At 43.6% G+C, this 27,140-nt stretch overlaps 3 pseudogenes; all 3 read right to left on the minus strand.

Moving 5' to 3' along the window:
* Positions 1-23,660: 23,660 nt before the first annotated feature.
* Positions 23,661-23,779, minus strand: LOC114772323 (uncharacterized; annotated as a pseudogene).
* Positions 23,780-23,938: 159 nt separating this feature from the next.
* Positions 23,939-24,057, minus strand: LOC114772326 (uncharacterized; annotated as a pseudogene).
* Positions 24,058-24,774: 717 nt separating this feature from the next.
* LOC114772320 (uncharacterized) lies at positions 24,775-24,893 on the minus strand (annotated as a pseudogene).
* Positions 24,894-27,140: the final 2,247 nt, after the last annotated feature.

Consider the following 27,140-nt stretch of genomic DNA (forward strand, 5'->3'; position numbering starts at 1 on the left):
CCTAACCCTAAACCTAACCCCTAACCCTAACCTACCTAAACCCTAACCCTAACCCTAACCCTAACCCTAACCCTAACCCTAACCCTAACCCTAACCCTAACCCTAACCCTAACCCTAACCCTAACCCTAACCCTAACCCTAACCCTACCCTACCCTAACCCTAACCCTAACCCTAACCCTAACCCTAACCTAACCCTAACCCTAAACCTAACCCGAACCCTAACCCTAACCCTAACCCTAACCCTAACCCTAACCCTAACCCTAACCCTAAACCCTAACCCTAACCCTAACCCTAACCCTACCCTACCCTAACCCTAACCCTAACCCTAACCCTAACCCTAACCCTAACCCTAACCCTAACCCTAACCCTAACCCTACCGAACCCAACCCTAACCCTAACCTAACCCTAACCCTAACCTAACCCTAACCCTAACCCTACCCTAACCCTAACCCTAACCCTAACCCTAACCCTAACCCTAAACCCTAACCCTAACCCTAACCCTACCCTACCCTCTAAAACCCTAACCCTAACCTAACCCTAAACCTAACCCTAACCCTAACCCAACCCCTGAACCCTAACCCTAACCCTAACCCTAACCCTAAACCCTTAACCCTAACCCTAACCCTAAACCTAACCTACCAACCCTAACCATAACCTAACCCTAACCCTAACCCTAACCCTAACCCTAACCTAACCTAACCCTAACCCTAACCCCTAACCCTAACCCTAACCCTAACCCTAACCCTACCCCTAACCCTAACCCTAACCCTAACCCTAACCCTAACTTAACCCCTGACCTCTGACTCCTAACCTTAACCCCTGACCTCTGATGCCTAACCTTAACCCCTAACCCCACCCCATTTAACACCCTTATCCAACTTCAAACCCTAAACTTAACCCCTGACCTCTGACTCCTAACCTTAACCCCTGACCTCTGATGCCTAACCTTAACCCCTAACTTCACCCCATCTTCTAAACTTAACCTTGATCTGGTTCCCTTAACCCTTACACTAATTTTGAAATTCAAGTTCCAATTTCCAATCCCTAATTAATTAATTAATCTATTAATTAATTCTGATTAAAAAATGTTCTGAAGGATTTGGGATTGGTGTTGGGGCCTCTGGATCGGAGGTGGCCCGTGGGCTTGGTTGGGGAAGGCCAGTGCATAACGGGTTCCCCCCTTTCTTTGGGGGTTCCTGGATTGTTGAGGAGGTTGGGATTTCTCTCCTTTCTCAATTAAGATTCCCCTAACCCTAACCCTAACCCTAACCCTAACCCTAACCCTAACCCTAACCCTAACCCTAACCCTAACCCTAACCCTAACCCTAACCCTTAGTTTATTTTAAATTAAATTAACCCCTACTCCTAAACTTAACCCTTAGTTTGCCTTAAAATGAACCCCTACTCCTAAACTTAACCCTTAGTTTACCTTAAAATTAACCCCTACTCCTAAACTTAACCCTTAGTTTGCCTTAAAATTAACCCTTACTCTTATCTGAATCCTGACCTTAAAACAGTATTGGAGGTTCATTATCAGGAAGGAATTATTTATTTATTTCCCCAACCCCTACTGTCCTGGTGACGGGAGGAATGTGGTGCTTTGATGACGTGTGTGGGGCCTGGGGATGGGTGTGGTCCGAGGGCGGGATGGATGCTAGGCCCGTGCATAACGGTGGTCCTGCCTCTCTTCCTCCGGGTGGGGGGGTGGGGCGCCGGATTGGAGTGGGGTTTTTGAATCCCATTCCTCCTGATTCCCTGATCAGCCAGTGCCACATCTGTCCCGCTTGGGCGCCCCGTCTCTGTTGGCCTTTGCACGTGTCGTTGGCACCGCTTCTCCCCAACTAAGGAGAAGATTTGATTAATTAATCATTAGAAATGAAAATATTATTTCACCTGACAACCCCTATACAGAAATACTTACCTGGAACATTTATTGGACTGTACTTACCTTGTATAATAGGATACAATTAATAATTAACAAGTTACACTGGAGTTAACAAGGAAAACAGCATGAACTCGGCCTCAACTTGCCACAGACAGCCTTTGGGGGCGGAGCTTTGAGATCACGCATCAGGGTGATTCGGACGGCTCATTCTGCTGCGAGACACCGACCTGAACGCATATCTCTAAGCCTCTATCTTTCTGAAAACCTTACCAACGGTTTTTCTAAAAACCAATTCTTTTATTTTATTTCTTTGTTCGCTCCCCCAGCGTTTATTGCAAGCCATTCGCCTGAAGAAGGTGAAAATCATCACCGAAACGTCGCGCGCCGGCTTGCTGATTTAATTTTGTGCACTTTAATTATTTTGGGGTTTGTTGTGATTCTGCTGTTATTCTGTACAGTAGAATAATGTCCAATTGGACGAGAGTGGAGCGCAGGAGACCGTATTTGGTCCCGTCGCGCCGCGCGGAAAATTACTGGGAAACACGTGGCGGCCACGTTCCAACACGCGATTACAGCGTTTATAATGATTCATTTAACCCTTATAACTATGGGCAATTTTTTGAAACGGGGAACCGCTACCAGGTCCTCACTGGTTTGGATTCTACGGGTTGGGGTGACTCGCGGAGCGCGGGACCGCGCGTTCGCGGGGAGACAGACCCCCCGCTGCCAGCTGCAGCTTCTCGGTGGAGTCCTGCGCGCCGGCCGACGCGTAGTGATTTCCACAAAAACACAACACGCACAACACGTCCTGCAGCACAAAACAACAGAGGACAAACACACACACGTCCCAAATACACGGATACACGACACAGTGGAGTGGAGCAGAGTGGTAATTATTTTGGGAGTTTACAGATGAGGCACAGGCCACTGGTGAAAAATATCTACAATTTCATCCGGTGTTTGCATCATCAGAACAATGTCTCTGATTCTAACAAAATGCCATCCTCCATCCAAAGAATCACACAGTTCCTCTCACAGACCATAAAACCAGCCACCATGAATGACAAAACCTTACTTCTCATTCAGGAAAATGCCAGGCAGTGGGAGTACACAACGCATGTCATCCTGAAGCAGCATTATGAGGATGAAATTGTCAAACTACTAGACAAAATTAAAGTTGACATATCGGAGGACTGGGAAGATCTTTTTGAGACTGGAGCTAGATGGGCCAGTAGGGTCCTGGGTAAAAGACTTCAGAGACACACCCTGGATTATGCCAGGGCCCAAATGACTGCTCTGGTCCACAACATAGAAAACACCACACAAAATGACACCCTAGAAGAGACCACACACAACACACAACACACATTCAATTTGGATGAGGACTGGACCGGAATGCAAACTACAACTCCAGATCCTACTGAGAACGGGAGCACATGCCATGACTCCCCACCTTTCATGTCACCTGACGGTTGGCAATACCAGAGGCGCACTAAAAGGGGCAAAAAGAAACACAAACAATCATTTTTGATTGCACAGGACAGCCCAGAATTAAACACCAGCACCACAAAACAAACTGAAACACCCCACACAAACAACAAAACATACTTACCTCCACAAGTCCCAAATGGGACTCCACAGACGGGGTGTGCACAGCGGGGGACCATGGATCTGGACGTCCCTCCACCTGAGAGAAATACAGAAAAAGACACAATGACCTTCCACCCAGCTACACCATTCCCAACCCCTAGCCTAAACTTAACCCCAGGGGTCACTCCTAATCTTAACCCCAAACTCACATCAAAACGTAAACGTAAAAGTAAACACAAACGTACTCCTTTAAACATTACACATGTACCATCACTGGGATATCTCTTTCCCGTGGTTTAGTGATTCTATCCCCTAACCAGAACACAATCCTAAACTTAACCCTTAGTTTATTTTAAATTAAATTAACCCCTACTCCTAAACTTAACCCTTAGTTTGCCTTAAAATGAACCCCTACTCCTAAACTTAACCCTTAGTTTACCTTAAAATTAACCCCTACTCCTAAACTTAACCCTTAGTTTGCCTTAAAATTAACCCTTACTCTTATCTGAATCCTGACCTTAAAACAGTATTGGAGGTTCATTATCAGGAAGGAATTATTTATTTATTTCCCCAACCCCTACTGTCCTGGTGACGGGAGGAATGTGGTGCTTTGATGACGTGTGTGGGGCCTGGGGATGGGTGTGGTCCGAGGGCGGGATGGATGCTAGGCCCGTGCATAACGGTGGTCCTGCCTCTCTTCCTCCGGGTGGGGGGGTGGGGCGCCGGATTGGAGTGGGGTTTTTGAATCCCATTCCTCCTGATTCCCTGATCAGCCAGTGCCACATCTGTCCCGCTTGGGCGCCCCGTCTCTGTTGGCCTTTGCACGTGTCGTTGGCACCGCTTCTCCCCAACTAAGGAGAAGATTTGATTAATTAATCATTAGAAATGAAAATATTATTTCACCTGACAACCCCTATACAGAAATACTTACCTGGAACATTTATTGGACTGTACTTACCTTGTATAATAGGATACAATTAATAATTAACAAGTTACACTGGAGTTAACAAGGAAAACAGCATGAACTCGGCCTCAACTTGCCACAGACAGCCTTTGGGGGCGGAGCTTTGAGATCACGCATCAGGGTGATTCGGACGGCTCATTCTGCTGCGAGACACCGACCTGAACGCATATCTCTAAGCCTCTATCTTTCTGAAAACCTTACCAACGGTTTTTCTAAAAACCAATTCTTTTATTTTATTTCTTTGTTCGCTCCCCCAGCGTTTATTGCAAGCCATTCGCCTGAAGAAGGTGAAAATCATCACCGAAACGTCGCGCGCCGGCTTGCTGATTTAATTTTGTGCACTTTAATTATTTTGGGGTTTGTTGTGATTCTGCTGTTATTCTGTACAGTAGAATAATGTCCAATTGGACGAGAGTGGAGCGCAGGAGACCGTATTTGGTCCCGTCGCGCCGCGCGGAAAATTACTGGGAAACACGTGGCGGCCACGTTCCAACACGCGATTACAGCGTTTATAATGATTCATTTAACCCTTATAACTATGGGCAATTTTTTGAAACGGGGAACCGCTACCAGGTCCTCACTGGTTTGGATTCTACGGGTTGGGGTGACTCGCGGAGCGCGGGACCGCGCGTTCGCGGGGAGACAGACCCCCCGCTGCCAGCTGCAGCTTCTCGGTGGAGTCCTGCGCGCCGGCCGACGCGTAGTGATTTCCACAAAAACACAACACGCACAACACGTCCTGCAGCACAAAACAACAGAGGACAAACACACACACGTCCCAAATACACGGATACACGACACAGTGGAGTGGAGCAGAGTGGTAATTATTTTGGGAGTTTACAGATGAGGCACAGGCCACTGGTGAAAAATATCTACAATTTCATCCGGTGTTTGCATCATCAGAACAATGTCTCTGATTCTAACAAAATGCCATCCTCCATCCAAAGAATCACACAGTTCCTCTCACAGACCATAAAACCAGCCACCATGAATGACAAAACCTTACTTCTCATTCAGGAAAATGCCAGGCAGTGGGAGTACACAACGCATGTCATCCTGAAGCAGCATTATGAGGATGAAATTGTCAAACTACTAGACAAAATTAAAGTTGACATATCGGAGGACTGGGAAGATCTTTTTGAGACTGGAGCTAGATGGGCCAGTAGGGTCCTGGGTAAAAGACTTCAGAGACACACCCTGGATTATGCCAGGGCCCAAATGACTGCTCTGGTCCACAACATAGAAAACACCACACAAAATGACACCCTAGAAGAGACCACACACAACACACAACACACATTCAATTTGGATGAGGACTGGACCGGAATGCAAACTACAACTCCAGATCCTACTGAGAACGGGAGCACATGCCATGACTCCCCACCTTTCATGTCACCTGACGGTTGGCAATACCAGAGGCGCACTAAAAGGGGCAAAAAGAAACACAAACAATCATTTTTGATTGCACAGGACAGCCCAGAATTAAACACCAGCACCACAAAACAAACTGAAACACCCCACACAAACAACAAAACATACTTACCTCCACAAGTCCCAAATGGGACTCCACAGATGGGGTGTGCACAGCGGGGGACCATGGATCTGGACGTCCCTCCACCTGAGAGAAATACAGAAAAAGACACAATGACCTTCCACCCAGCTACACCATTCCCAACCCCTAGCCTAAACTTAACCCCAGGGGTCACTCCTAATCTTAACCCCAAACTCACATCAAAACGTAAACGTAAAAGTAAACACAAACGTACTCCTTTAAACATTACACATGTACCATCACTGGGATATCTCTTTCCCGTGGTTTAGTGATTCTATCCCCTAACCAGAACACAATCCTAAACTTAACCCTTAGTTTATTTTAAATTAAATTAACCCCTACTCCTAAACTTAACCCTTAGTTTGCCTTAAAATGAACCCCTACTCCTAAACTTAACCCTTAGTTTACCTTAAAATTAACCCCTACTCCTAAACTTAACCCTTAGTTTGCCTTAAAATTAACCCTTACTCTTATCTGAATCCTGACCTTAAAACAGTATTGGAGGTTCATTATCAGGAAGGAATTATTTATTTATTTCCCCAACCCCTACTGTCCTGGTGACGGGAGGAATGTGGTGCTTTGATGACGTGTGTGGGGCCTGGGGATGGGTGTGGTCCGAGGGCGGGATGGATGCTAGGCCCGTGCATAACGGTGGTCCTGCCTCTCTTCCTCCGGGTGGGGGGGTGGGGCGCCGGATTGGAGTGGGGTTTTTGAATCCCATTCCTCCTGATTCCCTGATCAGCCAGTGCCACATCTGTCCCGCTTGGGCGCCCCGTCTCTGTTGGCCTTTGCACGTGTCGTTGGCACCGCTTCTCCCCAACTAAGGAGAAGATTTGATTAATTAATCATTAGAAATGAAAATATTATTTCACCTGACAACCCCTATACAGAAATACTTACCTGGAACATTTATTGGACTGTACTTACCTTGTATAATAGGATACAATTAATAATTAACAAGTTACACTGGAGTTAACAAGGAAAACAGCATGAACTCGGCCTCAACTTGCCACAGACAGCCTTTGGGGGCGGAGCTTTGAGATCACGCATCAGGGTGATTCGGACGGCTCATTCTGCTGCGAGACACCGACCTGAACGCATATCTCTAAGCCTCTATCTTTCTGAAAACCTTACCAACGGTTTTTCTAAAAACCAATTCTTTTATTTTATTTCTTTGTTCGCTCCCCCAGCGTTTATTGCAAGCCATTCGCCTGAAGAAGGTGAAAATCATCACCGAAACGTCGCGCGCCGGCTTGCTGATTTAATTTTGTGCACTTTAATTATTTTGGGGTTTGTTGTGATTCTGCTGTTATTCTGTACAGTAGAATAATGTCCAATTGGACGAGAGTGGAGCGCAGGAGACCGTATTTGGTCCCGTCGCGCCGCGCGGAAAATTACTGGGAAACACGTGGCGGCCACGTTCCAACACGCGATTACAGCGTTTATAATGATTCATTTAACCCTTATAACTATGGGCAATTTTTTGAAACGGGGAACCGCTACCAGGTCCTCACTGGTTTGGATTCTACGGGTTGGGGTGACTCGCGGAGCGCGGGACCGCGCGTTCGCGGGGAGACAGACCCCCCGCTGCCAGCTGCAGCTTCTCGGTGGAGTCCTGCGCGCCGGCCGACGCGTAGTGATTTCCACAAAAACACAACACGCACAACACGTCCTGCAGCACAAAACAACAGAGGACAAACACACACACGTCCCAAATACACGGATACACGACACAGTGGAGTGGAGCAGAGTGGTAATTATTTTGGGAGTTTACAGATGAGGCACAGGCCACTGGTGAAAAATATCTACAATTTCATCCGGTGTTTGCATCATCAGAACAATGTCTCTGATTCTAACAAAATGCCATCCTCCATCCAAAGAATCACACAGTTCCTCTCACAGACCATAAAACCAGCCACCATGAATGACAAAACCTTACTTCTCATTCAGGAAAATGCCAGGCAGTGGGAGTACACAACGCATGTCATCCTGAAGCAGCATTATGAGGATGAAATTGTCAAACTACTAGACAAAATTAAAGTTGACATATCGGAGGACTGGGAAGATCTTTTTGAGACTGGAGCTAGATGGGCCAGTAGGGTCCTGGGTAAAAGACTTCAGAGACACACCCTGGATTATGCCAGGGCCCAAATGACTGCTCTGGTCCACAACATAGAAAACACCACACAAAATGACACCCTAGAAGAGACCACACACAACACACAACACACATTCAATTTGGATGAGGACTGGACCGGAATGCAAACTACAACTCCAGATCCTACTGAGAACGGGAGCACATGCCATGACTCCCCACCTTTCATGTCACCTGACGGTTGGCAATACCAGAGGCGCACTAAAAGGGGCAAAAAGAAACACAAACAATCATTTTTGATTGCACAGGACAGCCCAGAATTAAACACCAGCACCACAAAACAAACTGAAACACCCCACACAAACAACAAAACATACTTACCTCCACAAGTCCCAAATGGGACTCCACAGATGGGGTGTGCACAGCGGGGGACCATGGATCTGGACGTCCCTCCACCTGAGAGAAATACAGAAAAAGACACAATGACCTTCCACCCAGCTACACCATTCCCAACCCCTAGCCTAAACTTAACCCCAGGGGTCACTCCTAATCTTAACCCCAAACTCACATCAAAACGTAAACGTAAAAGTAAACACAAACGTACTCCTTTAAACATTACACATGTACCATCACTGGGATATCTCTTTCCCGTGGTTTAGTGATTCTATCCCCTAACCAGAACACAATCCTAAACTTAACCCTTAGTTTATTTTAAATTAAATTAACCCCTACTCCTAAACTTAACCCTTAGTTTGCCTTAAAATGAACCCCTACTCCTAAACTTAACCCTTAGTTTACCTTAAAATTAACCCCTACTCCTAAACTTAACCCTTAGTTTGCCTTAAAATTAACCCTTACTCTTATCTGAATCCTGACCTTAAAACAGTATTGGAGGTTCATTATCAGGAAGGAATTATTTATTTATTTCCCCAACCCCTACTGTCCTGGTGACGGGAGGAATGTGGTGCTTTGATGACGTGTGTGGGGCCTGGGGATGGGTGTGGTCCGAGGGCGGGATGGATGCTAGGCCCGTGCATAACGGTGGTCCTGCCTCTCTTCCTCCGGGTGGGGGGGTGGGGCGCCGGATTGGAGTGGGGTTTTTGAATCCCATTCCTCCTGATTCCCTAACCCTAACCCTAACCCTAACCCTAACCCTAACCCTAACCCTAACCCTAACCCTAACCCTAACCCTAACGTAAAAGTAAACACAAACGTACTCCTTTAAACATTACACATGTACCATCACTGGGATATCTTTTCCCGTGGTTTAGTGATTCTATCCCCTAACCAGAACACAATCCTAAACTTAACCCTTAGTTTATTTTAAATTAAATTAACCCCTACTCCTAAACTTAACCCTTAGTTTGCCTTAAAATGAACCCCTACTCCTAAACTTAACCCTTAGTTTACCTTAAAATTAACCCCTACTCCTAAACTTAACCCTTAGTTTGCCTTAAAATTAACCCTTACTCTTATCTGAATCCTGACCTTAAAACAGTATTGGAGGTTCATTATCAGGAAGGAATTATTTATTTATTTCCCCAACCCCTACTGTCCTGGTGACGGGAGGAATGTGGTGCTTTGATGACGTGTGTGGGGCCTGGGGATGGGTGTGGTCCGAGGGCGGGATGGATGCTAGGCCCGTGCATAACGGTGGTCCTGCCTCTCTTCCTCCGGGGGGGGGGGTGGGGCGCCGGATTGAGTGGGTTTTTGAATCCCATCCTCCTGTATCCCTGATCAGCCAGTGCCACATCTGTCCCGCTTGGGCGCCCTTCTCTGTTGGCCTTGCACGTGTCGTTGGCACCGCTTCTCCCCAACTAAGGAGAAGATTTGATTAATTAATCATTAGAAATGAAAATATTATTTCACTGACAACCCCTATACAGAAATACTTACCTGGAACATTATTGGACTGTACTTACCTTGTATAATAGGATACAATTAATAATTAACAAGTTACACTGGAGTTAACAAGGAAAACAGCCATGAACTCGGCCTCACTTGCCAACAGACAGCCTTTGGGGGCGGAGCTTTGAGATCACGCATCAGGGTGATTCGGACGGCTCATTCTGCTGCGAGACACCGACCTGAACGCATATCTCTAAGCTCTATCTTTCTGAAAACCTTACCACGGTTTTTCTAAAACCAATTCTTTATTTATTTCTTTGTTCGCTCCCCCAGCGTTTATTGCAAGCCATTCGCCTGAAGAAGGTGAAAATCATCACCGAACGTCGCGCGCCGGCTTGCTGATTTAATTTTGTGCACTTAATTATTTTGGGGTTGTTTAACCCCTACTCCTAAACTTAACCCTTAGTTTGCCTTAAAATTAACCCTTACTCTTATCTGAATCCTGACCTTAAAACAGTATTGGAGGTTCATTATCAGGAAGGAATTATTTATTTATTTCCCCAACCCCTACTGTCCTGGTGACGGGAGGAATGTGGTGCTTTGATGACGTGTGTGGGGCCTGGGGATGGGTGTGGTCCGAGGGCGGGATGGATGCTAGGCCCGTGCATAACGGTGGTCCTGCCTCTCTTCCTCCGGGTGGGGGGGGTGGGGCGCCGGATTGGAGTGGGGTTTTTGAATCCCATTCCTCCTGATTCCCTGATCAGCCAGTGCCACATCTGTCCCGCTTGGGCGCCCCGTCTCTGTTGGCCTTTGCACGTGTCGTTGGCACCGCTTCTCCCCAACTAAGGAGAAGATTTGATTAATTAATCATTAGAAATGAAAATATTATTTCACCTGACAACCCCTATACAGAAATACTTACCTGGAACATTTATTGGACTGTACCCTAACCCTAACCCTAACCCTAACCCTAACCCCAACCCTAAACGTAAACGTAAAAGTAAACACAAACGTACTCCTTTAAACATTACACATGTACCATCACTGGGATATCTCTTTCCCGTGGTTTAGTGATTCTATCCCCTAACCAGAACACAATCCTAAACTTAACCCTTAGTTTATTTTAAATTAAATTAACCCCTACTCCTAAACTTAACCCTTAGTTTGCCTTAAAATGAACCCCTACTCCTAAACTTAACCCTTAGTTTACCTTAAAATTAACCCCTACTCCTAAACTTAACCCTTAGTTTGCCTTAAAATTAACCCTTACTCTTATCTGAATCCTGACCTTAAAACAGTATTGGAGGTTCATTATCAGGAAGGAATTATTTATTTATTTCCCCAACCCCTACTGTCCTGGTGACGGGAGGAATGTGGTGCTTTGATGACGTGTGTGGGGCCTGGGGATGGGTGTGGTCCGAGGGCGGGATGGATGCTAGGCCCGTGCATAACGGTGGTCCTGCCTCTCTTCCTCCGGGTGGGGGGGTGGGGCGCCGGATTGGAGTGGGGTTTTTGAATCCCATTCCTCCTGATTCCCTGATCAGCCAGTGCCACATCTGTCCCGCTTGGGCGCCCCGTCTCTGTTGGCCTTTGCACGTGTCGTTGGCACCGCTTCTCCCCAACTAAGGAGAAGATTTGATTAATTAATCATTAGAAATGAAAATATTATTTCACCTGACAACCCCTATACAGAAATACTTACCTGGAACATTTATTGGACTGTACTTACCTTGTATAATAGGATACAATTAATAATTAACAAGTTACACTGGAGTTAACAAGGAAAACAGCATGAACTCGGCCTCAACTTGCCACAGACAGCCTTTGGGGGCGGAGCTTTGAGATCACGCATCAGGGTGATTCGGACGGCTCATTCTGCTGCGAGACACCGACCTGAACGCATATCTCTAAGCCTCTATCTTTCTGAAAACCTTACCAACGGTTTTTCTAAAAACCAATTCTTTTATTTTATTTCTTTGTTCGCTCCCCCAGCGTTTATTGCAAGCCATTCGCCTGAAGAAGGTGAAAATCATCACCGAAACGTCGCGCGCCGGCTTGCTGATTTAATTTTGTGCACTTTAATTATTTTGGGGTTTGTTGTGATTCTGCTGTTATTCTGTACAGTAGAATAATGTCCAATTGGACGAGAGTGGAGCGCAGGAGACCGTATTTGGTCCCGTCGCGCCGCGCGGAAAATTACTGGGAAACACGTGGCGGCCACGTTCCAACACGCGATTACAGCGTTTATAATGATTCATTTAACCCTTATAACTATGGGCAATTTTTTGAAACGGGGAACCGCTACCAGGTCCTCACTGGTTTGGATTCTACGGGTTGGGGTGACTCGCGGAGCGCGGGACCGCGCGTTCGCGGGGAGACAGACCCCCCGCTGCCAGCTGCAGCTTCTCGGTGGAGTCCTGCGCGCCGGCCGACGCGTAGTGATTTCCACAAAAACACAACACGCACAACACGTCCTGCAGCACAAAACAACAGAGGACAAACACACACACGTCCCAAATACACGGATACACGACACAGTGGAGTGGAGCAGAGTGGTAATTATTTTGGGAGTTTACAGATGAGGCACAGGCCACTGGTGAAAAATATCTACAATTTCATCCGGTGTTTGCATCATCAGAACAATGTCTCTGATTCTAACAAAATGCCATCCTCCATCCAAAGAATCACACAGTTCCTCTCACAGACCATAAAACCAGCCACCATGAATGACAAAACCTTACTTCTCATTCAGGAAAATGCCAGGCAGTGGGAGTACACAACGCATGTCATCCTGAAGCAGCATTATGAGGATGAAATTGTCAAACTACTAGACAAAATTAAAGTTGACATATCGGAGGACTGGGAAGATCTTTTTGAGACTGGAGCTAGATGGGCCAGTAGGGTCCTGGGTAAAAGACTTCAGAGACACACCCTGGATTATGCCAGGGCCCAAATGACTGCTCTGGTCCACAACATAGAAAACACCACACAAAATGACACCCTAGAAGAGACCACACACAACACACAACACACATTCAATTTGGATGAGGACTGGACCGGAATGCAAACTACAACTCCAGATCCTACTGAGAACGGGAGCACATGCCATGACTCCCCACCTTTCATGTCACCTGACGGTTGGCAATACCAGAGGCGCACTAAAAGGGGCAAAAAGAAACACAAACAATCATTTTTGATTGCACAGGACAGCCCAGAATTAAACACCAGCACCACAAAACAAACTGAAACACCCCACACAAACAACAAAACATACTTACCTCCACAAGTCCCAAATGGGACTCCACAGATGGGGTGTGCACAGCGGGGGACCATGGATCTGGACGTCCCTCCACCTGAGAGAAATACAGAAAAAGACACAATGACCTTCCACCCAGCTACACCATTCCCAACCCCTAGCCTAAACTTAACCCCAGGGGTCACTCCTAATCTTAACCCCAAACTCACATCAAAACGTAAACGTAAAAGTAAACACAAACGTACTCCTTTAAACATTACACATGTACCATCACTGGGATATCTCTTTCCCGTGGTTTAGTGATTCTATCCCCTAACCAGAACACAATCCTAAACTTAACCCTTAGTTTATTTTAAATTAAATTAACCCCTACTCCTAAACTTAACCCTTAGTTTGCCTTAAAATGAACCCCTACTCCTAAACTTAACCCTTAGTTTACCTTAAAATTAACCCCTACTCCTAAACTTAACCCTTAGTTTGCCTTAAAATTAACCCTTACTCTTATCTGAATCCTGACCTTAAAACAGTATTGGAGGTTCATTATCAGGAAGGAATTATTTATTTATTTCCCCAACCCCTACTGTCCTGGTGACGGGAGGAATGTGGTGCTTTGATGACGTGTGTGGGGCCTGGGGATGGGTGTGGTCCGAGGGCGGGATGGATGCTAGGCCCGTGCATAACGGTGGTCCTGCCTCTCTTCCTCCGGGTGGGGGGGTGGGGCGCCGGATTGGAGTGGGGTTTTTGAATCCCATTCCTCCTGATTCCCTAACCCTAACCCTAACCCTAACCCTAACCCTAAGCTCAATTATTAGCACGGATTATATGAACAAATCTTTACTTACCTGTAAGCTTAATTCAGCACAGGACAGAAACTAAACACAAATACTTACCTGTTATGCTAAACTAAGTGCAGGTTAAAGAATTTAAGAGTCAGAAAAGCTTTATTTCACTGCCAGTTGATTTTTGTGGTTAAAGAGGGTAAGTGTATTGAGGGTTTGATGGCAAGGGGGGTTTTTAGCAGCCAAACAGAGCACAAATTAAAACCTAACGCCAACCACAACCTCAAAACCTAAACTTAACCCCTAGAAAACCAATATTTTGTAGCCCTAACTGGATAAAGTCGGTCTAACTAGATCACTAAGAACCCTAAATGGGACTAAATGTTTGTTTGGGTGGGAACGGTGAAAGTTTGGGGTGCGTGAGCTTCCCCTGTATCGTGAGAGTGCACAACGGTGGTCCTGGCCTCGGCTTTGGGCGCCGGTTAAATTCCCCTAACCTAACCCGCCAGATCCTGCAGGGGACAGCAAGCGTATCTCTGGACTGGATTCGTTCCCACCCTACCCTCCGAAAGGGGACTTCCTGTCGGAGGACGGGACCAAGTACTGGCACCTGGCAAAAAACAACTAAGCCATGTTTAAACAGTAAAGTTAAATACTTACCTGCTGTTAAATAAGATTGTTCAGAATTCAGACTCAGTTGCAGCAGAGACACGCCTGAAGAAGGTCAAACACGACCGAAATATCGCGACAGGTCCTGCTGCTTGTTGTGGGAGACTGGCCCTCTCCCACAAACATAAATTAATACAGAATAATGCTCAATTCAGCATAATTTGGAACCCCTACAACATCCGTTAAGCTCAATTATTAGCACGGATTATATGAACAAATCTTTACTTACCTGTAAGCTTAATTCAGCACAGGACAGAAACTAAACACAAATACTTACCTGTTATGCTAAACTAAGTGCAGGTTAAAGAATTTAAGAGTCAGAAAAGCTTTATTTCACTGCCAGTTGATGTTTGTGGTTAAAGAGGGTAAGTGTATTGAGGGTTTGATGGCAAGGGGGGTTTTTAGCAGCCAAACAGAGCACAAATTAAAACCTAACGCCAACCACAACCTCAAAACCTAAACTTAACCCCTAGAAAACCAATATTTTGTAGCCCTAACTGGATAAAGTCGGTCTAACTAGATCACTAAGAACCCTAAATGGGACTAAATGTTTGTTTGGGTGGGAACGGTGAAAGTTTGGGGTGCGTGAGCTTCCCCTGTATCGTGAGAGTGCACAACGGTGGTCCTGGCCTCGGCTTTGGGCGCCGGTTAAATTCCCCTAACCTAACCCTAACCCTAACCCTAACCCTCCGAAAGGGGACTTCCTGTCGGAGGACGGGACCAAGTACTGGCACCTGGCAAAAAACAACTAAGCCATGTTTAAACAGTAAAGTTAAATACTTACCTGCTGTTAAATAAGATTGTTCAGAATTCAGACTCAGTTGCAGCAGAGACACGCCTGAAGAAGGTCAAACACGACCGAAATATCGCGACAGGTCCTGCTGCTTGTTGTGGGAGACTGGCCCTCTCCCACAAACATAAATTAATACAGAATAATGCTCAATTCAGCATAATTTGGAACCCCTACAACATCCGTTAAGCTCAATTATTAGCACGGATTATATGAACAAATCTTTACTTACCTGTAAGCTTAATTCAGCACAGGACAGAAACTAAACACAAATACTTACCTGTTATGCTAAACTAAGTGCAGGTTAAAGAATTTAAGAGTCAGAAAAGCTTTATTTCACTGCCAGTTGATGTTTGTGGTTAAAGAGGGTAAGTGTATTGAGGGTTTGATGGCAAGGGGGGTTTTTAGCAGCCAAACAGAGCACAAATTAAAACCTAACGCCAACCACAACCTCAAAACCTAAACTTAACCCCTAGAAAACCAATATTTTGTAGCCCTAACTGGATAAAGTCGGTCTAACTAGATCACTAAGAACCCTAAATGGGACTAAATGTTTGTTTGGGTGGGAACGGTGAAAGTTTGGGGTGCGTGAGCTTCCCCTGTATCGTGAGAGTGCACAACGGTGGTCCTGGCCTCGGCTTTGGGCGCCGGTTAAATTCCCCTAACCTAACCCGCCAGATCCTGCAGGGGACAGCAAGCGTATCTCTGGACTGGATTCGTTCCCACCCTACCCTCCGAAAGGGGACTTCCTGTCGGAGGACGGGACCAAGTACTGGCACCTGGCAAAAAACAACTAAGCCATGTTTAAACAGTAAAGTTAAATACTTACCTGCTGTTAAATAAGATTGTTCAGAATTCAGACTCAGTTGCAGCAGAGACACGCCTGAAGAAGGTCAAACACGACCGAAATATCGCGACAGGTCCTGCTGCTTGTTGTGGGAGACTGGCCCTCTCCCACAAACATAAATTAACACAGAATAATGCTCAATTCAGCATAATTTGGAACCCCTACAACATCCGTTAAGCTCAATTATTAGCACGGATTATATGAACAAATCTTTACTTACCTGTAAGCTTAATTCAGCACAGGACAGAAACTAAACACAAATACTTACCTGTTATGCTAAACTAAGTGCAGGTTAAAGAATTTAAGAGTCAGAAAAGCTTTATTTCACTGCCAGTTGATGTTTGTGGTTAAAGAGGGTAAGTGTATTGAGGGTTTGATGGCAAGGGGGGTTTTTAGCAGCCAAACAGAGCACAAATTAAAACCTAACGCCAACCACAACCTCAAAACCTAAACTTAACCCCTAGAAAACCAATATTTTGTAGCCCTAACTGGATAAAGTCGGTCTAACTAGATCACTAAGAACCCTAAATGGGACTAAATGTTTGTTTGGGTGGGAACGGTGAAAGTTTGGGGTGCGTGAGCTTCCCCTGTATCGTGAGAGTGCACAACGGTGGTCCTGGCCTCGGCTTTGGGCGCCGGTTAAATTCCCCTAACCTAACCAGCCAGATCCTGCAGGGGACAGTAAGCGTATCTCTGGACTGGATCCGTTCCCACCCTACCCTCCGAAAGGGGACTTCCTGTCGGAGGACGGGACCAAGTACTGGCACCTGGCAAAAAACAACTAAGCCATGTTTAAACAGTAAAGTTAAATACTTACCTGCTGTTAAATAAGATTGTTCAGAATTCAGACTCAGTTGCAGCAGAGACACGCCTGAAGAAGGTCAAACACGACCGAAATATCGCGACAGGTCCTGCTGCTTGTTGTGGGAGACTGGCCCTCTCCCACAAACATAAATGAACACAGAATAATGCTCAATTCAGCATAATTTGGAACCCCTACTACATCCGTTAAGCTCAATTATTAGCACGGATTATATGAACAAATCTTTACTTACCTGTAAGCTGAATTCAGCACAGGACAGAAGCTAAACACAAATACTTACCTGTTATGCTAAACTAAGTGCAGGTTAAAGAATTTAAGAGTCTGAAAATCTTTATTTCACTGCCAGTTGATGTTTGTGGTTAAAGAGGGTAAGTGTATTGAGGGTTTGATGGCAAGGGGGGTTTTTAGCAGCCAAATAGAGCACAAATTAAAACCTAACGCCAACCACAACCTCAAAACCTAAACTTAACCCCTAGAAAACCAATATTTTGTAGCCCTAACTGGATAAAGTCGGTCTAACTAGATCACTAAGAACCCTAAATGGGACTAAATGTTTGTTTGGGTGGGAACGGTGAAAGTTTGGGGTGCGTGAGCTTCCCCTGTATCGTGAGAGTGCACAACGGTGGTCCTGGCCTCGGCTTTGGGCGCCGGTTAAATTCCCCTAACCTAACCCTCTAACCCTAACCCTAACCCAACAAATAAAGTGCACACCTTCTAGAGGCAATGCAATACTGGGTCGATGAATGGAGCGGATGGAGCAGGCCCTATTGCCGACTCCCTGTTCTAAAAATCCGCTTAATATGACATATCAGATATTAAACTGACATCAGGGTGCGTAGCACCTTAAGGCCGAGGGCTGGAAAACCCCACCTAATCGATTCAGCTCCACCCCACTCCATAGCCAAGCCTGTGAATGATCGTTGTAGAGCACGCACAGACAAAGAAACCTGAAGAGAAGTTTAAAAAAAAAAAAAAAAAAAAGGCGGGAAAACATATCAAAGAAAGAAAATACCCCTTAACTTACTTTAAAAAAAAGTTAACAATGTAATGTAAATACTTTCATTTTAAAAGTTTTACAATAGTTAAAGCTTACAGCACCTGGCATTCCCACGTAGTCTCCCATTCAAGTACTAACCAGGCCAAAGCCTTCTTTGCTTCTGAGATCAGACAAGATTGGGCAATCTTCAGCTGGTTTGTCCATACACAAACTCTGCTTGAAAATCTTGAACTTTAAACCAAAGGGGCTTGAACACATATCAAAGAGTTAAAACTCCCGCTTTACTGTCAAATTATGATGGAGAAAAAGCAAAAAAAGCTAACAAAGCCATGTAAATACTTTCATTTTAAAAGTTTTTCAATAGTTAAAGATTACAGCACATGGCATTCCCACGTAGTGTCCCATCCAAGTACTAACCAGGCCCAAGCCTTCTTAGCTTCTGAGATCAGACAAGATTGGGCAATCTTCAGCTGGCATGTCCGTACACAAACTCTGCTTGAAAATCTTGAACTTTAAACCAAAGGGGCTTGAACACATATCAAAGAGTGAAAACTCCCGCTTTACTGTCAAATTATGATGGAGAAAAGGCAAAAAAAGCTAACAAAGCCATGTAAATGCTTTCATTTTAAAAGTTTTTCAATAGTTAAAGCTTACAGCACCTGGTATTCCCAGGTAGTCTCCCATCCAAATACTAACCAGGCCCAAGCCTTCTTAGCTTCTGAGATCAGACAAGATTGGGAATTCTTCAGCTGGTTTGTGCGTACACAAACTCTGCTTGAAAATCTTGAACTTTAAGCCAAAGGGGCTTGAACACATATCAAAGAGTGAAAACTCCCGCTTTACTGTCAAATTATCATGGAGAAAAGGCAAAAAGTTGGAGTGGTAAGCTTTTATTTGCAATACAACAAATAAAGTGCACACCTTCTAGAGGTAATGCAATACTGGGTCGATGAATGGAGCGGATGGAGCAGGCCCTATTGCCGACTCCTTGTTCTAAAAATCCGCTTAATATGATGTATCAGATATTAAACTGACATCAGGGTGAGTAGCACCTTAAGGCCGAGGGCTGGAAAACCCCACCTAACCGAATCAGCTCCACTCCACTCCATAGCCAAGCCTGTGAATGATCATTGTAGAGCATGCACAGACAAAGAAACCTGAAGAGAAGTTTAAAAAAAAAAAAAAAAGAAAAAAGGCGGGAAAACATTTCAAAGAAAGAAAATACCCTTTAACTTGCTTTAAAAAAAAGTTAACAAAGTGATATAAATACTTTCATTTTAAAAGTTTTACAATAGTTAAAGCTTACAGCACCTGGCATTCCCACGTAGTCTCCCATCCAAGTACTAAACAGGCCAAAGCCTTCTTAGCTTCTGAGATCAGACAAGATTGGGCAATCTTTAGCTGGCATGTCCGTACACAAACTCTGCTTGAAAATCTTGAACTTTAAACCAAAGGGGCTTGAACACATATCAAAGAGTGAAAACTCCCGCTTTACTGTCAAATTATGATGGAGAAAAGGCAAAAAAAGCTAACAAAGCCATGTAAATACTTTCATTTTAAAAGTTTTTCAATATTTAAAGCTTACAGCACATGGCATTCCCACGTAGTCTCCCATCCAAGTACTAACCAGGCCCAAGCCTTCTTAGCTTCTGAGATCAGACAAGATTGGGAATTCTTCAGCTGGTTTGTCCATACCCAAACTCTGCTTGAAAATCTTGAACTTTAAGCCAAAGGGGCTTGAACACATATCAAAGAGTGAAAACTTCCGCTTTACTGTCAAATTATCATGGAGAAAAGGCAAAAAGTTGGAGTGGTAAGCTTTTATTTGCAATACAACAAATAAAGTGCACACCTTCTAGAGGTAATGCAATACTGGGTCGATGAATGGAGCGGATGGAGCAGGCCCTATAGCCGACTCCCTGTTCTAAAAATCCGCTTAATATGACGTATCAGATATTAAACTGACATCAGGGTGCGTAGCACCTTAAGGCCGAGGGCTGGAAAAACCCACCTAATCGATTCAGCTCAACCCCACTCCATAGCCAAGCCTGTGAATGATCGTTGTAGAGCACGCACAGACAAAGAAACCTGAAGAGAAGTTTAAAAAAAAAAAAAAAAGGCGGGAAAACATATCAAAGAAAGAAAATACCCCTTAACTTACTTTAAAAAAAGTTAACAAAGTGATGTAAATACTTTCATTTTAAAAGTTTTACAATAGTTAAAGCTTACAGCACATGGCATTCCCACGTAGTCTCCCATCCAAGTACTAACCAGGCCCAAGCCTTCTTAGCTTCTGAGATCAGACAAGATTGGGAATTCTTCAGCTGGTTTGTCCGTACACAAACTCTGCTTGAAAATCTTGAACTTTAAGCCAAAGGGGCTTGAACACATATCAAAGAGTGAAAACTCCCGCTTTACTGTCAAATTATCATGGAGAAAAGGCAAAAAGTTGGAGTGGTAAGCTTTTATTTGCAATACAACAAATAAAGTGCACAACTTCTAGAGGCAATGTAATACTGGGTCGATGAATGGAGCGGATGGAGCAGGCCCTATTGCCGATTCCCTGTTCTAAAAATCCGCTTAATATGACATATCAGATATTAAACTGACATCAGGGTGCATAGCACCTTAAGGCCGAGGGCTGGAAAACCCCACCTAATCGATTCAGCTCCACCCCACTCCATAGCCAAGCCTGTGAATGATCGTTGTAGAGCACGCACAGACAAAGAAACCTGAAGAGAAGTTTAAAAAAAAAAAAAAAAAGGCGGGAAAACATATCAAAGAAAGAAAATACCCCTTAACTTACTTTAAAAAAAAGTTAACAAAGTGATGTAAATACTTTCATTTTAAAAGTTTACAATAGTTAAAGCTTACAGCACATGGCATTCCCACGTAGTCTCCCATCCAAGTACTAACCAGGCCCAAGCCTTCTTAGCTTCTGAGATCAGACAAGATTGGGCAATCTTCAGCTGGTTTGTCTGTACACAAACTCTGCTTGAAAATCTTGAACTTTAAACCAAAGGGGCTTGAACACATATCAAAGAGTGAAAACTCCCGCTTTACTGTCAAATTATGATGGAGAAAAAGCAAAAAAAGCTAACAAAGCCATGTAAATACTTTCATTTTAAAAGTTTTTCAAAAGTTAAAGCTTACAGCACATGGCATTCCCACGTAGTGTCCCATCCAAGTACTAACCAGGCCCAAGCCTTCTTAGCTTCTGAGATCAGACAAGATTTGGCAATCTTCAGCTGGTTTGTCCATACACAAACTCTGCTTGAAAATCTTGAACTTTAAACCAAAGGGGCTTGAAGACATATCAAAGAGTGAAAACTCCCGCTTTACTGTCAAATTATGATGGAGAAAAGGCAAAAAAAGCTAACAAAGCCATGTAAATACTTTCATTTTAAAAGTTTTTCAATATTTAAAGCTTACAGCACATGGCATTCCCACGTAGTCTCCCATCCAAGTACTAACCAGGCCCAAGCCTTCTTAGCTTCTGAGATCAGACAAGATTGGGAATTCTTCAGCTGGTTTGTCCATACACAAACTCTGCTTGAAAATCTTGAACTTTAAAGCCAAAGGGGCTTGAACACATATCAAAGAGTGAAAACTCCCCGCTTTACTGTCAAATTATCATGGAGAAAAGGCAAAAAGTTGGAGTGGTAAGCTTTTATTTGCAATACAACAAATAAAGTGCACACCTTCTAGAGGTATTGCAATACTGGGTCGATGAATGGAGCGGATGGAGCAGGCCCTATTGCCGACTCCCTGTTCTAAAAATCCGCTTAATATGACGTATCAGATATTAAACTGACATCAGGGTGCGTAGCACCTTAAGGCCGAGGGCTGGAAAACCCCACCTAATCGATTCAGCTCCACCCCACTCCATAGCCAAGCCTGTGAATGATCGTTGTAGAGCACGCACAGACAAAGAAACCTGAAGAGAAGTTTAAAAAAAAAAAAAAAGAAAAAAGGCGGGAAAACATATCAAAGAAAGAAAATACCCCTTAACTTACTTTAAAAAAAAGTTAACAAAGTGATGTAAATACTTTCATTTTAAAAGTTTTACAATAGTTAAAGCTGACAGCACATGGCATTCCCACGTAGTCTCCCATCCAAGTACTAACCAGGCCCAAGCCTTCTTAGCTTCTGAGATCAGACAAGATTGGGCAATCTTCAGCTGGTTTGTCCATACACAAACTCTGCTTGAAAATCTTGAACTTTAAACCAAAGGGGCTTGAACACATATCAAAGAGTGAAAACTCCCGCTTTACTGTCAAATTATGATGGAGAAAAGGCAAAAAAAGCTAACAAAGCCATGTAAATACTTTCATTTTAAAAGTTTTACAATAGTTAAAGCTTACAGCACCAGGCATTCCCACGTAGTCTCCCATCCAAGTACTAACCAGGTCCAAGCCTTCTTAGCTTCTGAGATCAGACAAGATTGGGCAATCTTCAGCTGGTTTGTCCATACACAAACTCTACTTGAAAATCTTGAACTTTAAACCAAAGGGGCTTGAACACATATCAAAGAGTGAAAACTCCCGCTTTACTGTCTAATTATGATGGAGAAAAGGCAAAAAAAGCTAACAAAGCCATGTAAATACTTTCATTTTAAAATTATTTCAATAGTTAAAGCTTACAGCACCTGGTATTCCCAGGTAGTCTCCCATCCAAGTACTAACCAGGCCCAAGCCTTCTTAGCTTCTGAGATCAGACAAGATTGGGAATTCTTCAGCTGTTTTGTCCGTACACAAATTCTGCTTGAAAATCTTGAACTTTAAGCCAAAGGGGCTTGAACACATATCAAAGAGTGAAAACTCGCGCTTTACTGTCAAATTATCATGGAGAAAAGGCAAAAAGTTGGAGTGGTAAGCTTTTATTTGCAATACAACAAATAAAGTGCACACCTTCTAGAGGCAATGCAATACTGGGTCGAAGAATGGAGCGGATGGAGCAGGCCTTATTGCCGACTCCCTGTTCTAAAAATCCGCTTAATATGACGTATCAGATATTAAACTGACATCAGGGTGCGTAGCACCTTAAGGCCGAGGGCTGGAAAACCCCACCTAATCGATTCAGCTCCACCCCACTCCATAGCCAAGCCTGTGAATGATCGTTGTAGAGCACGCACAGACAAAGAAACCTGAAGAGAAGTTTAAAAAAAAAAAAAAAAAAAAGGCGGGAAAACATATCAAAGAAAGAAAATACCCATCAACTTACTTTAAAAAAAAGTTAACAAAGTGATGTAAATACTTTCATTTTAAAAGTTTTACAATAGTTAAAGCTTACAGCACCTGGCATTCCCATGTAGTCTCCCATCCAAGTACTAACCAGGCCCAAGCCTTCTTAGCTTCTGAGATCAGACAAGATTGGGCAATCTTCAGCTGGTTGTCCGTACACAAACTCTGCTTGAAAATCTTGAACTTTAAACAAAAGGGGCTTTGAAAACATTATAAAGTGCGAAAACTCCCGCTTTACTGTCAAATTATGATGGAGAAAAGGCAAAAAAAGCTAACAAAGCCATGTAAATACTTTCATTTTAAAAGTTTTACAATAGTTAAAGCTTACAGCACCTGGCATTCCCATGTAGTCTCCCATCCAAGTACTAACCAGGCCCAAGCCTTCTTAGCTTCTGAGATCAGACAAGATTGGGCATTCTTCAGCTGGTTTGTCCGTACACAAACTCTGCTTGAAAATCTTGAACTTTAAACCAAAGGGGCTTGAAAACATATAAAGTGCGAAAACTCCCGCTTTACTATCAAATTATGATGGAGAAAAGGCAAAAAAAGCTAACAAAGCCATGTAAATACTTTCATTTTAAAATTATTTCAATAGTTAAAGCTTACAGCACCTGGTATTCCCAGGTAGTCTCCCATCCAAGTACTAACCAGGCCCAAGCCTTCTTAGCATCTGAGATCAGACAAGATTGAGCAAACTTCAGCTGGCATGTCCGTAAGCAAACTCTGCTTGAAAATCTTGAACTTTAAACCAACGGGCTTGAACACATATCAAAGAGTGAAAACTCCCGCTTTACTGTCAAATTATGATGGAGAAAAGGCAAAAAAAGCTAACAAAGCCATGTAAATACTTTCATTTTAAAAGTTTTTCAATAGTTAAAGCTTACAGCACCTGGTATTCCCAGGTTGTCTCCCATCCAAGTACTAACCAGGCCAGAGTCTTCTTAGCTTCTGAGATCAGACAAGATTGGGCATTCTTCAGCTGGTTTGTCCATACACAAACTCTGCTTGAAAATCTTGAACTTTAAGCCAAAGGGGCTTGAACACATATCAAAGAGTGAAAACTCCCGCTTTACAGTCAAATTATGATGGAGAAAAGGCAAAAAAAGCTAACAAAGCCATGTAAATACTTTCATTTTAAAAGTTTTTCAATAGTTAAAGCTTAGAGCACATGGCATTCCCTCGTAGTCTCCCATCTAAGTACTAACCAGGCCCAAGCCTTCTTAGCTTCTGAGATCAGACAAGATTGGGCAATCTTCAGCTGGTTTGTCCATACACAAACTCTGCTTGAAAATCTTGAACTTTAAACTAAAGGGGCTTGAACACATATCAAAGAGTGAAAACTCCCGCTTTACTGTCAAATTATGATGGAGAAAAAGCAAAAAAAGCTAACAAAGCGATGTAAATACTTTCATTTTAAAATTATTTCAATAGTTAAGGCTTACAGCACCTGGTATTCCCAGGTAGTCTCCCATCCAAGTACTAACCAGGCCCAAGCCTTCTTAGCTTCTGAGATCAGACAAGATTGGGAATTCTTCAGCTGGTTTCTCCGTACACAAACTCTGCTTGAAAATCTTGAACTTTAAGCCAAAGGGGCTTGAACACATATCAAAGAGTGAAAACTCCCGCTTTACTGTCAAATTATCATGGAGAAAAGGCAAAAAGTTGGAGTGGTAAGCTTTTATTTGCAATACAACAAATAAAATGCACACCTTCTAGAGGCAATGCAATACTGGGTCGATGAATGGAGCGGATGGAGCAGGCCTTATTGCCGACTCCCTGTTCTAAAAACCATGTAAATACTTTCATTTTAAAAGTTTTTCAATAGTTAAAGCTTACAGCACCTGGTATTCCTAGGTTGTCTCCCATCCAAGTAATAACCAGGCCAGAGTCTTCTTAGCTTCTGAGATCAGACAAGATTGGGCATTCTTCAGCTGGTTTGTCCATACACAAACTCTGCTTGAAAATCTTGAACTTTAAGCCAAAGGGGCTTGAACACATATCAGAGAGTGAAAACTCCCGCTTTACAGTCAAATTATGATGGAGAAAAGGCAAAAAAAGCTAACAAAGCCATGTAAATACTTTCATTTTGAAAGTTTTTCAATAGTTAAAGCTTACAGCACCTGGTATTCCCAGGTAGTCTCCCATCTACGTAATAACCAGGCCCAAGCCTTCTTAGCTTCTGAGATTAGACAAGATTGAGCAATCTTCAGCTGGCATGTCCGTAAGCAAACGCTGCTTGAAAATCTTGAACTTTAAACCAAAGGGGCTTGAACACATATCAAAGAGTGAAAACTCCCGCTTTACTGTCAAATTATGATGGAGAAAAGGCAAAAAAAGCTAACAAAACCATGTAAATACTTTCATTTTAAAAGTTTTTCAATAGTTAAAGCTTACAGCACATGGCATTCCCTCGTAGTCTCCCATCTAAGTACTAACCAGGCCCAAGCCTTCTTAGCTTCTGAGATCAGACAGGATTGGGCAGTCTTCAGCTGGTTTGTGCGTACACAAACTCTGCTTGAAAATCTTGAACTTTAAGCCAAAGGGTCTTGAACACATATCAAAGAGTGAAAACTCCAGCTTTACTGTCAAATTATCATGGAGAAAAGGCAAAAAGTTGGAGTGGTAAGCTTTTATTTGTAATACAACAAATAAAGTGCACACCTTCTAGAGGCAATGCAATACTGAGTCGATGAATGGAGCGGATGGAGCAGGCGCTATTGCCGACTCCCTGTTCTACAAATCCACTTAATATGATGTATCAGATATTAAACTGACATCAGGCTCCGTAGCACCTTAAGGCCGAGGGCTGGAAAACCCCACCTAATCGATTCAGCTCCACCCCACTCCATAGCCAAGCCTGTGAATGATCGTTGTAGAGCACGCACAGACAAAGAAACCTGAAGAGAAGTTTAAAAAAAAAAAAAAAAAAAAGGCGGGAGAAAATATCAAAGAAAGAAAATACCCCTTAACTTACTTTAAAAAAAAGTTAACAAAGTGATGTAAATACTTTAATTTTAAAAGTTTTACAATAGTTAAAGCTTACAGCACCAGGCATTCCCACGTAGTCTCCCATCCAAGTACTAACCAGGCCCAAGCCTTCTTAGCTTCTGAGATCAGACAACATTGGGAATTCTTCAGCTGGTTTCTCCGTACACAAACTCTGCTTGAAAATCTTGAACTTTAAGCCAAAGGGGCTTGAACACATATCAAAGAGTGAAAACTCCCGCTTTACTGTCAAATTATCATGGAGAAAAGGCAAAAAGTTGGAGTGGTAAGCTTTTATTTGCAATACAACAAATAAAATGCACACCTTCTAGAGGCAATGCAATACTGGGTCGATGAATGGAGCGGATGGAGCAGGCCATATTGCCGACTCCCTGTTCTAAAAATCCGCTTAATATGACGTATCAGATATTAAACTGACATCAGGGTGCGTAGCACCTTAAGGCCGAGGGCTGGAAAACCCCACCTAATCGATTCAGCTCCACCCCACTCCATAGCCAAGCCTGTGAATGATCGTTGTAGAGCACGCACAGACAAAGAAACCTGAAGAGAAGTTTAAAAAAAAAAAAAAAAAAAAAAAAAGGCGGGAAAACATATCAAAGAAAGAAAATACCCCTTAACTTACTTTAAAAAAAGTTAACAAAGTGATGTAAATACTTTCATTTTAAAAGTTTTACAATAGTTAAAGCTTACAGCACCTAGCATTCCCATGTAGTCTCCCATCCAAGTACTAACCAGGCCCAAGCCTTCTTAGCTTCTGAGATCAGACAAGATTGGGCAATCTTCAGCTGGTTTGTC

This window comes from Denticeps clupeoides, unplaced genomic scaffold (assembly GCF_900700375.1).
Source record: "Denticeps clupeoides unplaced genomic scaffold, fDenClu1.1, whole genome shotgun sequence".
Taxonomy (NCBI): domain Eukaryota; kingdom Metazoa; phylum Chordata; class Actinopteri; order Clupeiformes; family Denticipitidae; genus Denticeps; species Denticeps clupeoides.